Raw genomic sequence first — 14,151 nt, forward strand, 5'->3', positions numbered from 1 at the left:
AGTGCTACTACTATTTACATTGATTGGCAAAAACTGTTCTACACACACACATCAGCAAAATGAAATTCTTAGAATTCTATCAGAGTCGATAAAGTTGAATTTAATGACACCTCAGCCAGCAATTCTCAAGTTTTCTTCCCAGTTATTCCCAGTAGGGAAAAAATCCATGGTGAAATACTTCCAGAAACCTGGAGTGTGACTATATTAAAGAAATGTGGTTTTCTCCTTTTATCTCCTTAGTAATAATGCTGCTTTTTAACTAAGTTCACACAGTTATGCCTCCCTTAACTTGTCTATTATATGAATAAATGTAATTATTTGTAGTTTGTGGCCTCTGTCTTATTTTCATTGTTTCAATATTTTTCATTTCAGCTATTTTTCATTATACAATTTCTGTACCTTGATGTGTTTGTCGAACATACTGCACTTATACACAATATATGTCCTTTTTTTTTTTTAAACTAAATGTTACCAAAAGAGCACGATGAAAGTTCTACCCAAATTACTCTTAATATTCCTTGATTCAAGCTTCCAAGTTTGGGTTTTTACAACAAAATAGTATCCACAATGACTTTTTTTTTTTTTTGGAATGTGGGATCTTAGTTCTGTCACCTGGGATCTTAGTTCTCTGACTTGGAAGACCCCCAAACTCAGGCTCTTGGCAGTGAAAAAAGTCTTAACCACTGGACCACCGGGGCAATTCCCAGCACATGCCATTTTAACCCTATTTTCTCATGTCACACTATAGTTCATAGAGCATCTTTCCATGTTAATAAACACGGACCTGCTCATAATTTTAATGGCTACTATTAGTGTCCTACCACCGTAATCCTGTTAATCAAACCCCTGATGATGGACAGTCTGGTGGTTTCTAAAAATTTGGGAATGCACTCCATCGGTCCTCAGGGGGGCTTCACTCTTGGGGCCTTCCCCATTAGGAATGCACCCCATCGGTCCTCAGGGGAGCTTCAATCTTGGGGCCATCCCATCAGAGTCACCCTAAGTGGTAACCCACAGCCTTGCATAGCCCCACTTCCTATCCCCACTTCTGACTGATGGGGTTAGAGGGCAGCAAACCTTGGATTATCCAGCAATCCACCAAACATCTAGGTGAGAAAAGATGAGAGAGACCAGTCAGAGTCTCCTGCTCTTAGGAATGAGGCAGCTTCCAGGGAAAGCACGACCTAGAGGATGCTGATGAGGCTGTGAGACTGGGGTCCACCTGCCATGTGCAGAAACTGTAGCCAGCAGAGGAAGGCAAAGCCAGGGGTGGATGGAGGCAGACCTGGCTGGGGGCGCTGTCACTAATGTGTCCAGAGTGAGACCATCCAGGAGCTGCTTGTAACGGGCTACTGGGCCCAGCTGTGCCATCAGACACCCCCTGGGCCAAGTCCTGTTTCTGGTAGTGGCTCTGTGACCCTGGAAGATGGCCTGATGCCTGGGCACCTCAAGTCCTTCATTTCAAAAGTGAACAATAATCAGTACTGAGGCTCACCTCATGGGAAGAGTAAAAGAGAAGGCAATCCGAAATGCCTCACATATATGGTGTGCTCAACACAGGCCAGTGCTCAAGATTACACGATTAGGATGGAGATGATCGGAGCAAGAAGATCCAGAGAACTACCAGCTAATGCATTCCCCAGGGCCTGGACAACTGGCCATTTCCAAAGGCCTCTGTCTACATTCCCTGGTACTAAGTTTAAGAAATGTGAATCTCCTGCAAGCAAAAAAAAACCTAACTAAAACAACTTCTGAGGTTGAATTCCTGGCACTGGGATTTCCAGATTGAAAAGGAGTCTAATTCTCTTGGAGAAGCTCCTATTACAAATCACTCATGCTGGACACTAGTGTGAACTGCTCCTCTGAAGGCACTGACCCGTGGAATACCTAAACTAGACATGCTTGAACCCAGGATTTTAAGATCTGTAATATGGCTATCTGTGTCCAAGTTCAGAAGGGGTCTCAGAAGACACAACTGGAAACCCACAGAGCACCCCTACCTCCCTCAGTGAGCTTTGTTGTTCAGTCACTAAGTTGTGTGTGTTTCTTTGTGACCCCATGAACTGCAACACGCCAGGTTTCCCTGTCCTCCTCTATCTCCCAGAGTTTGCTCAAACTCATGTCCATTGTGTCGATGATGCCATCCATTCATCTTGTCTTCTACCACCCTCCTCCTTCTCCCTTCAATCTTTCCCAGGATCAGGGTCTTTTCCATTCAGTTGACTCTTCACATCATACTGGAGTTTCAGCTTCAGCATCAGTCCTTCCAATGCATATTCAGGGTTGATTTTCTTTAGGGTGGACTGGTTGGATCTCTCTGCGGTCCAAGGGACTCTCAAGAGGCTTCTCCAGCACCACAGTTCAAAAGCATCAATTCTTCGATGCTCAGCCTTCTTTATGATCCAACTCTCACATCCTTAAGTGACTACTGGAAAAACTATAGCTCTGACTCTGCAGACTTCTGTCAGCAAAGTGATGTCTCTGCTTTTTAATATGCTGTCTAGGTTTATCACAGCTTTTCTTCCAAGGAGCAAGCGTCTTTTAATTTCATGGCTGTAGTCAGTGAGCTGGTTCCAGGTAAAGACTCAAGGATACAAGGGATGGAAGAGAAAGTGATGACTCCAGCAGCCAGTGCTTTAAAGAACAACGAGGATAATGCAGAAACCTGGCCCAGTCCTTAAACCCTTTCCACTGGTGTGAGTGCAATGGGGTGGGTCGGTTTCTCCCTTCCACATGCTCACTCACCCCCTTTCCCCTTCACCCCTCTGCCCTATGCCCAGATGGCTAGATCTGAGAGTAGTGCAGTCTCTCCAGTTCTGAACTGACGGAGCGAGTGAGAGGAAGGAATAGGCACCAAAGCAGGAGTGGCCAGAGTGAAACGGTCTCAAGCCTTTATTTCTTAGGATGGCCCCAGGTCCTATCACTGAGTCAATAGTGAGCAATAACAAAATGAACCAAACCAAACCATACCCAACAAGAATTCATAGCAGTGATTATACAGGGATAGTCACCAGAATCTCTGGGGAAGCCTCTTCAAAAAAGATTCAGCCAGGCTCCATGGAGACCCAATACTCTGTTGGGTTAAAATCTATAGTGAAAAAGAAAAAACAACCATAGCCGCTTTCTGAGTTTCAGTAGCTTATGGTTTCATTCTATCTGGCTATCGGCTAATATCTGGAAGAAACTGATATTACTAGTGGCCCCTCAGTTCCACACACATGCCAAATATACCCACAGGAAGAAAAAGAAAAGCTCCAAGCATCTCCAGTGATCTTTGTAACCTTGGGCTTTTATCTGAAGGATATTGAGCACAGTGTTTAGAAGCGAGGAGTGACCACAATACATCAAAAACTTTGGGTACATTTAATGAGTTTTTCTGGCCCTTTCTTAGCAAACTCAGCTTATTTTTGGAGGACACAGTCACGTGCATATGGTTTATAGTGCCTGAGCACTTTCCGTAAGATGTGTCACGGTGTCAGGGCTTTGGGAGAGCCCTGATCAGTTCCTGAAGACTGCTGCACGCTTGCTCTTGACTTAAAATAGGGCCACAGTTCTTACAGTGTCAGCGTTAGGATCATAAACACGAATAACCGTCTGAAACCACAGAGGGCCGGATGTGAGCCACTTATAGTAAAACTGAGCCAGAAACAAGAATAGTAGGAAAGCTGCCTACTCTCTTGTAGTGGAGCCCTTTGAAGTTAACTATTTATTAAACACCATATTACGGTGTTCCAGACTAAAATCTTTGAAGGCAGGTTATCCTCCTCTGCACAGTGGCTCACTGCTAACAAATTGCTTCCTTTTCCTTTTAGGTTTTGTTTTGTTTTTTGTTTCTCTTCCCATTTGTGAAACTGAAACCTGGACTCTTTTCTTCCCGTCTATGAAGCTAGTTGAAACCAAGTGCCACTTCTGGCAATGATGCTGATCAACAGAAAGGGTATTAAAAACATGAGGAATTAAAAGGGTAATTAAACATGAGGAGTTAAACATGAGGAACTCCCAGAAGAAGCACAAGCTGGAATCAAGATTGCTGGGAGAAATATGAATAATCTCAGATATGCAGATGACACTACCCTTATGGCAGAAAGTGAAGAGGAACTCAAAAGCCTCTTGATGAAAGTGAAAAGGTTGGCTTGAAGCTCAACATTAAGAAAAAGATCGTGGCATCTGGTCCCATCACTTCATGGGAAATAGATGGAAAAACAGTGCAAACAGTGTCAGACTTTATTTTTGGGGGCTCCAAAATCACTGCAGATGCTGATTGCAGTCATGAAATTAAAAGACACTTACTCCTTGGAAGGAAAGTTATGACCAACCTTGATAATATATTAAAAAGCAGAGACATTACTTTGCCAACCAAGGTCCGTCTAGTCAAGGCTATGGTTTTTCCAGTGGTCATGTATGGATGTGAGAGTTGGACTGTGAAGAAAGATGATCGCCGAAGAACTGATGCTTTTGAACTGTGGTGTTGGAGAAGACTCTTGAGAGTCCCTTGTACCGCAAGGAGATCCAACCAGTCCATTCTAAGGGAGATCGATCCTGGGTGTTCATTGGAAGGACTGATGCTGAAGCTGAAACTGCAATACTTTGGCCACCTCATGCGAAGAGTTGACTCATTGGAAAAGACTCTGATGCTGGGAGGGATTGGGGGCGGGAGGAGAAGGGGACGACAGAGAATGAGATGGCTGGATGGCGTCACTGACTCTGTGGACATGAGTTTGAGTGAACTCCGGGAGTTGGTGATGGACAGGGAGGCCTGGCGTGCTGTGCTTCATGGGATCGCGGAGAGTCGGACATGACTGAGCCACTGAACTGAACTGAACTGAACTGATGTCTTTTTTTGCTGACTCCAGGCTCTTTCTTCAATCTTGAACCTTGGCAAGTGCAGGCCTTGTAGGTCTTTGGGGTGCAGCTAGGTAACAACCTATGGGAGAGATTTGGATTGCTGCTGCTGCTAAGTCACTTCAGTCATGTCCGACTTTATGCGACCCCATAGATGGAAGCCCACCAGGCTCCCCCGTCCCTGGGATTCTCCAGGCAAGAACACTGGAGTGGGTTGCCATTTCCTTCTTCAATGTGTGAAAGTGAAAAGTGAAAGTGAAGTCGCTCAGTCTTGTCCGACCCTTAGCGACCCCACGGACTACAGCCAACCAGGCTCCTCCATCCATGGGATTTTCTAGGCAAGAGTACTGGAGTGGCTTGCCATTGCCTTCTCCGATTGGATTGCTAGTGGCTTGTAAATGAAGTTTGATTGGATCACAGTCAAAAAATAAAAATAAAAAAATAAAAACATACACCAACCCATCACCATCACAACAAAAGAATATGTGCTCATCAAGCAGTTGTTATAAAATAGGTAACTAATAAGGACCTACTGTATAGCACAGGGAACTCTACTCAATACTCTGTAATGGCCTATATAGGAAAAGAATCTAAAAAAAAGAGTGGATATACATGTAACTGATTCACCTTGCATACACCCAAAACTAACACAACGTTGTAAATCAACTCTACCCCAACAAAATTTTTAAATAAGATTAAACGTAAGAAAATCACAGAAGAAAACAAAACAAAAAGAAATTGTTACATAAAGTTCAGCAGCTTCTAACATAAAACTAGGTTACAGAAATGATGAAATGAAGGGACTAAAAATGGCAAGAATTCAAAATATAGGATCTTTTAAATTTAGAAGCAAAACTTATCTACTACATTTCCTATTTCAAAACTACAGATGAACATGCCTTTTTTCAGCTGGCATTTTCCCACTTATCAATCAAGCCCCCAAGATATACCAATAAACAGTTACATCTTAAAGAAATATTCAAAAGAAGAGTAAAAGGGGTGATAGTTAATTTTTCCGAACCAATTATTAACTTAAAAGTCTTCGCCTTTAATCAACTATACTCCAATATAAAATTTAAAAAAAAATTTTTTTAAAGAACTTTTGCCTGGAGAAGAACTGGGGCCCATCCCTGTGCTAACACATCCCAGGGGCAACAGTCCAGCCCCAGCCACTCACAGGCGGTGTCTCCAGCTCAGCAGTGCTGAGGAGACAGAACACAGCGTTGCCGGACATGTGACTAGGTCTGTCTCAGCGTGGCTGGGAATGACGGGAAGCTTTGTAAAATCTAGAAATACATCAAAGGGCTAATGCAGATTAAGCCCTGCTCCTTTTTGTCTGAAAGGTTCACTTTTGTTCCTAATATGAAGACTTATATGATATTTTTTTAGATCATAAAGCAAGTTGTACTTTTAATGATGGATTAAAAATTATAAAAGTAAAAGATGGCCTGTTCTCCCCATTCTTTCTCCCCACCCCCCCTTTTAAGTGATGAATGCAGGAAAAGACCAGTCTGGGCCAAATTTCTCTCTTGTTCACCTTCAAGGGTGTTGAGTAAGCCAACCAGGAGGATAGTACAAAGCCACCTTTGGATAATTTAGTTGCTTTTTTGCTAACTCCACTATTAGATACATTAGATAATAAATAACAAACAGCATCTATGGTATATATAATAGTATGACTTAACTCTAAAATAGTGTAAAGTAAAATACACTTGTTCTTACACTGGTCTTTTAAATAGAAAAGCTATTGTTATATCAATAGAATGAAAGTGAGTGAAAGTGTTAGTTGCTTAGTCATGTCCAACTCTTTGCAACCCTATGGACTGTAACCCACCAGGCTCTGTCCAAGGGATTCTCCAGGCTAGAACACTGGAGTGGGTTGCCATTTCCTCCTCCAGTGGATCTTCCAACCCATAGACTGAACTTACATCTCCCAAGTCTCCTGCATTGCAGGTGGATTCTTTACCGCTGAGCCACCAAGGAAGCTCAGTCCGCATGCATTCTCTCATCTAATTCTCACAATAGCTAACGAGGTAGATGCTGTTATTACTCTTATTTTACAGACCAGGGAACTGGTATTAGAGAGCATTAGTAAGCAAAGCTGGAATAGCCAATCAATAAGTATCTGCCTGACTCAAAAACGTAGGTGCCCTGTAAAGGTATATATGTCCTTAATCACGAACCGGTACATTACATTTTAAAAAATAGTCTTTATTTTTTAGAACAGCTTTTGTTTTAGCTTTAAGCAAAATTATGCAAAAGATATTCCCTGGTTGCTCAGCAGTAAAGAATCCACCTGCAATGTGGGAGGCATGGGCTCAATACCTGGGTCAGGACACGACTAAGCACGCATGTGCAGTTTCCTATGTATCCCCTCCCTGGACACATGTACAACCTCCCTCACTATCAACATGTAAATCACTATCTGTGTACAATCGGAAGGAGCACAAAAAACTGAAGCAGTAAGTATAGAATCTGGCCTCAGGGCCAGTGGCACAACGGGTAACGCATCTGACTACCGATCAGAAGATTCCAAGTTCAACTCCTGGCTGGCTCGGTGGGACAAGTGCTCTCTGGGCTTCCGTGGCGGCTCAGACGGTACGGAATCCGCCTGCAACCCAGGAGATCTGGGTTCGGTCCCTGGGTTGGGAAGATCCCCTGGAGAAGGGAACTGCTACCCATTCCAGTATTCTGGCTGCAATGTGGGAGATGCGGGTTCGATACCTGGTACAGGACATGACTGAGCATGCATGCACAATTTCCAATAAACCTCCCTTATTATTGACGTGTAAATTACTTTCAGTGAACAAACAGAAAGGATATACATAATTGAAGTGGTAAGTACTGAATCCAACATGAAATTCAAGAAAGGAAGCAAGATCGTTACACTTGGGGAAAGTGACTTAAGACAAGAGAATGAAAAATGGCTCTTAAGATCACGAAGGGAGAAAAGAGTGCCAATATCAGAGTCCAAAGTCTTCATCCTCCCCTTTATGCGACTTCCCTGCCCTACCTCCAACAGGGCACTCTGAGAATGACCTTGGTTTCCTCCAGTTTTGCTATGAAAAGCTATGAAAGCTTGATTTTTGTGGACATACCAATATTCACTTACTACACTGTATATATCAGTTGGTTGCTACCTACTTGTGATTCACGCTTCTGTCCTACTGAAACTGGTCCATGTCCCCAGCACCTCGGGCATGGTTTGGCATATAACAGCACTCAATAAAATCTTAAGTGAATGAATGAATTTGGAAATGGATCACAGATTTCCACGGCTATTCCCAGGTGACACAGTGGTAAAGAATCCGCCTGCCAATGCAAGAGACATAAGAGACATGGGTTCGATTCTTGGGTTGGGAAGATTCCCCTCGAGAAGAGAATGGCTACCCACTCCTTTCCAGTATTCTTGCCTGGGAAATCCCATTGACAGAGGAGCCTGGTGGGCTGCAGTCCCTGGGGTCACAAAGTGTCAGACATGACTGAGTGACTCAGTGATGCGATGCAAAATATCAGTGTAACCTAGATAAGGACTTTTTCTTCCAAGCTTCTGATAATTTTGAACTAGTGACTCAGAAAGATACTTAATATGCTTTTCCTTCTACACACTATTAGTGCTAATTAAATACAGTGTCAGTTATTACAGTCCTTACAAACACATGTAGGTGGTCTACAGAACAGAATTAATACCTAAATGACTAAAAAATTAAAATGCTGGTATTTGAAGCTTTGACAAATATTTTCACTATCTGCATTTTTGAAGCAAAACATCAGTTCACAGGAAACCAGAGGGGACGGAACAGGAATGTGAACAAAACATGATTAGTTGGTTTAAATCTCAAAACAGTACAAGGTGCCTATTAAAAAATTATATGAACAGCATTAACTTTCTCTTCGATGATGATTATTCTTTTTTCCTCTCTTTATGTAATGACCTTCCTGCACAGTATGTGCTGCCATTAAAAAAAAAAAAAGCCTAGGGAAATAAAAGGAACTGCTTGCTCAATATAAAAACATTGTATTGGAGGAAGAGATAACAATGTAATAGAAAATATACAATAATTAAAATGTATATGCTTTGTTGTTGTGTTAGGGTTAAATTTGTTTTAATAAAACAACTAATACACCATTTTGGATACTTTTGCATTTGCCATAAGTGCTAGGGAGAAGGAGGAATCCTATTTAAATGAGTCCTGTAGACTCACAGACTTAGACAACGAATTATGGTTGTCAGAGCGGGGTAGGGGAAGGGATAGTTAGGGAGTTTGGGATTGACATGTATACACTGCTATATTTAAAAGGGCTAACCAACAAAGATCTACTGTATAGCATACGGAACTCTGATCAGTGTTACGTGGCACCCTGGATGGGAGGGGAGTTTGGGGGAGAACAGATGCATGTATATGTCTGGCTGAGTCCCTTTGCTGTCCACCTGAAACTATCACAACATGGTTGATCGGATATATACCAATATAAAATAAAAAATTTAAAAACTCAAAAAGAAAAAAAGGAGTCCTGTCCGCATACCTACCAGGTGGCTAGAATCTAAAAGACATTAGATGTTAACCAGACTTACTGTGGTGATCAAAAACAATGCAAATCTGCATCATTATGCTGTACATCTGAAACTAGTATAACATTATATGTCAATTATACTGCAAGAAAAAAAAGATAGCGACACATGTTGGCAAGTGAAAGTGAAGTTGCTCAGTCATGTCCGACTCTTTACGACCCCATGCCATGGACTATAGTCCACCAGGCTTCTCATTCCATGGGATTTTCCAGGCATGAACACTGGAGTGGATTGTCATTTCCTTCTCCAGGGGATCTTCCCAACCCAGGGACTGAACCCGGGTCTCCCACATTGTAGGCAGATGCTTTACCGTCTGAGCTACCAGGGAAGTCCATTGGCAAGAATATGGAGAAACTAAATAATGTTTGATTAAGCGCTGAGGGGAATGTAAAATGGTATAATGGCTTTAGAGAAGGCTGGCAGATCATCAAAAATTTAAGACAGAGAATTGCTACATGACGCAGAAATCCCACTCGGAGGTATACACTCAAGAAAAATGAGAACATGCATTCACACAAAAAACATATATAAAGGATTGTTCATAATGGCATCATATATAATAGCTCAAAAGGCAAGCACGTTAGATGGCCATTCTGAAGGAAAAAATGTGGTATGTCCATAGAGTGGAGTATTATTTGGCAAAAAAGATGAATGAAGGGTTGATGCTACTACACGGGTGAATCTTTGCAAAGGTGCTAAGTGAAAGAAGCCAGTCACAACAGATCATATGTTGTATGGCTTTGTTTCTAGGCAATGCCCAGGATGGGTAAATACACACAGATGGAGAGTAGGTTAGTAGCTGGCAAGGGGTGAGAGAAAAGAAAAGGGCAGTGACTGCTAAAGGACTTGGGGTTTCTTTTGGGGGTGATAAAAATGCTGTAAAACTGATTACAGTGAGGGTTGTACAGCCCTGTGAATAGACTAAAACATACTCACCTGTGCTCTTGGAATGACGGGTGCAATGCGTGGAAAGGGAATTATATCCTAATAAAACTGGTTCGTTTTCTTAAAGCTTCAGAGGTAGCCGTTTGAAAATTCTCTGTAAATCAAACACCTGTATTTTGGCCAGAGGCAAAAGGTAAAAAATGGATAAGGAGAAAAAAACAGTAAACATGCAAGACATCTGCAAAAACAGCAACAAAATTAGCGATGTTGCTGCTAAGGGCAAATATTTAGAATTAAGTAGTAAGCAGGATGCTGACTACTGCAGTCAAATATAACTACTTTTTACATATATAAAAGAAAAATGTGAATCTTTGGAAATTCCACTTAGAATCAAATGAACTTATTTGCATTTGAAATTGAAGAACAAAAGAGGTTTAGTTTCTAATAGTTTTGACCTATTTTAGACAGATATTTATTAAATATTTATTAAAATGCTTTAGCTTGAAATACTATAGGCACCAGAAAGAAAACAAATATGAGCAATTCAATTCTATACCTTCTGTTCAATAAAGCTTGCTTCTCCATGGCAGGTGGTACACAAACTCTACCCAGGGGGTTAATCAAAATTCCCTTAGAATAATTGAAAAGCATCTGCATTTCACCCCCAGAAACGCAAAAAAGTCACAGCAAGCAGAACATATCATCTTGATTATTAGCACTGAGCCTGTAGCCACACAATGTGCTGTCCCCAGGAATTAAGTGACAGGACACAACAGAAGTAGCTTATAAGCCAGGGACATCTGCTCATGTGAGATGCAAGGAAATTTTTTAAAAATCAAAAGACAATGATAATAAATTGCACATGTGATGTTTTTGCTACCAGTGCAAAACAAACTGTACATTGTGACAAAACTCATCCTTCTCAGAACAGGATGGTGCCGGGCAGGACCTTGTAGGTCACCGACCTCAACCTCTCATCTTACAACAAAGAAAGCTGAGGTTTCGGAAGGTCACACCACCAGGGTAAAGCATTGCTGGGGCTAGAAATGATATCTTTCAAGACTCTTCCCACAAAACGTTTTGTTTTTTTCTGTCTGAGTGTATGTACTACAGGAAGTGTTATGTAAGAAATGGAAGAGTCCTAGGAATTCCTGGGAGCCGTATTGGTAAAACTCCACACAGAACTGCTATACTAACCAACTGTGGTCATGCATGACCGCAGAGCTTGGAGACACTCGAAGTTTCAATCCGAGTGATGTGTACATTAGTGTAAGACAAACAGAACCACACTCTGCAGGGTACAGGTCAGTGACGACAGCTGGGGTGGCTTCAGCCTGACTGACCACATGAGTCCCTTCTGCCAGAAGGTGACCATCCACTAAGGCACAGAAAACGGAGAAGGCAAGAGGTGGATTCAGGAGGGTGTTCTGGCAGAAGGTTAAAAGTGATACGCGGGTTTCGACAGAGCATCAGTTCCATTCAGTCGCTCAGTCGTGTCCGACTCTGCGACCCCATGAATCACAGCATGCCAGGCCTCAACTCTTAGCATGAGGTGGCCAAAGTATTGCAGTTTCAGCTTTAGAATCAGTCCTTCCAATGAAAACCCAGGATTGATCTCCTTTAGAATAGACTGGTTGGATCTCCTTGCAGTCCAAGTGCCTCTCAAGAGTCATCTCCAGCACCACAGTTCAAAAGCATCAGTTCTTTAGCGATCAACCTTCTTCACAGTCCAACTCTCACATCCATACATGACCACTGGAAAAACCATAGCCTTGACTAGACGGACCTTTGTTGGCAAAGTAATGTCTCTGCTTTTTAATATGCTATCTAGGTTGGTCATAACTTTCCTTCCAAGGAGTAAGTGTCTTTTAATTTCATGGCTGCAGAGCATAGGTAAGCTGAATCTATCTTCATTCCCATTATCACATAACCCAGACCAGCTCTAAAATTACTCTAACTTGCTTCCTAATTATTTTCATGAAAGAAAGTGAATGTCGCTCAGTTGTGACTGCAACCCCATAGACTACACAGTCCATGGAATTCTCCAGGCCAGAATACTGGAGTGGGTAGCTTTTCCCTTCTCCAGGGGATCTTCCCAACCCAGGGATCAAACCCATCTCCTGCACTGCAGGCAGATTCATTACCAACGGAGCTATCAGGGAATCCCAATTATTCCCGAACCACCATTCAAAGTTCTGGAAGGCACATTTAAAGATCTGGAAGAAATCTTCCTCCCCTCAAATTAATACAAACGCATTCTGCTTTAGACATCCAGTCTTCGTGAGTTTAGTTATTGGACACCAGTTCCCTTGCTTCCAACTGTTTGTAGGTTCTCCATGTGTTAATCACGTTCGGTTTTTTATTTTCTGTATCTTACAATGTTTTTAAATCTTAGAGGTCTTAGGGACCTGAGAGATCCTACTCACCCACCCCCAGTCCCTCCCAGGGCTAGCTTAACTCTTAAAGACAGTGCTGAGCCTGGGGACGCACCTTTATATTCCACCAGCCAAACCTTTTACCTAACACAAACCAAGGCATTGTTTCCTGCTCCAAATCACCCTAGGGCCAGTTACCATATAAGGAGGACCACTCCTAGAGCCCACCGATGTTATTAAAACTCGCCAGTCCAACCCTGTTTACCAGGCTCCACTTGCCTTTTCCTTCAGAAACCCCAGTAAAGGCTGCCCCCTTTCCCCCTGCTCTGTGCTCTCCCCTCACTCCTTTTTGCCTCCTAACCAACCTGGAACTTCCCCAGTGGCCCTGTGTGGCATGGCAGACCCCGTTCTCTTGTGAGATGCAACTCATAAATTCTTTCAGTAGACATTAATCTCTCCGAGTTGGCACTAAGTCACCTTGAGAAATTAAAATCCTGCAGGTACACTTCAGAACCCTCTGCCAAGTGTAGACTAGGCCAGCAGACCCACGGAGGACCAGGCTACAGACTGCACAGGGTGGGCATGGAGCAGGGGGAGCTGGAAGTGAGGGATGGGCCACCACTCTCACCTCCTCACAGGTTCGTCTTCAAACCTCAAGAGCTGCCATTTGGAAGATGGCAGGTTTTGTCTCAAGCTCAGACATGCTGTGTGCACACGTGGTGCTCACAGCATGTATTTATGTAGGCTTATTTTCAACAAGTTGATAAACTGATACAATATCTAGTTGATCTTTTATTCTGAGGAGCATTAACAGAGATGATCCAATAAGAAAACTCTACTGATGGGTGAGCCTGAACTGCAAAACCTTTGTTCTGTTTGAAAAGAAATGTAAACACAATCAAGAATATTATATCTCAAAATCCCTTGGATCATAACTGAAGATACTGATCAAGAGAAAACTTCATTGATAAAAATTGATATGATGGTCAAAATTTTTTGAAGACACACAAGCATACAAAGAGAGTCATCAGTGTTAGGGAAAAATAGATAATATATATGACATACAAGTGTATGGAGCCCAGTTTTTCCTTTAATACAATCAAGATGCTAACATGAGACAAGCTGCAATGAACAGGGTGGAACAACTACACACTACTTACCCATGGGCACATAAGAGTAAATCTGCGGAGCGCCAGACAGCTTTAATGAGAAGTCCCATCACTTCACAGCAAACAGATGGGAAACAGTGGAAACAGTGGCTGACTTCATTTTGGGGGGCTTCCAAATCACTGCAGATGGTGACTGCAGCCATGAAATTAACAGATGCTTACTCCTTGGAAGGAAAGTTATGACCAGTCTAGACAGCATATTAAAAAGCAGAGATATTACTTTGTCAACAAAGGTCCATCTAATCAAGGCTATGGTTTTTCCAGTGGTCATATACGGATGTGAGAGTTGGACAATAAAGAAAGCTGA

This window comes from Moschus berezovskii, chromosome Y, assembly GCF_049115385.1.
Source record: "Moschus berezovskii isolate FMDL1 chromosome Y, NW_MosBer_1.0, whole genome shotgun sequence".
Lineage (NCBI taxonomy): Eukaryota > Metazoa > Chordata > Mammalia > Artiodactyla > Moschidae > Moschus > Moschus berezovskii.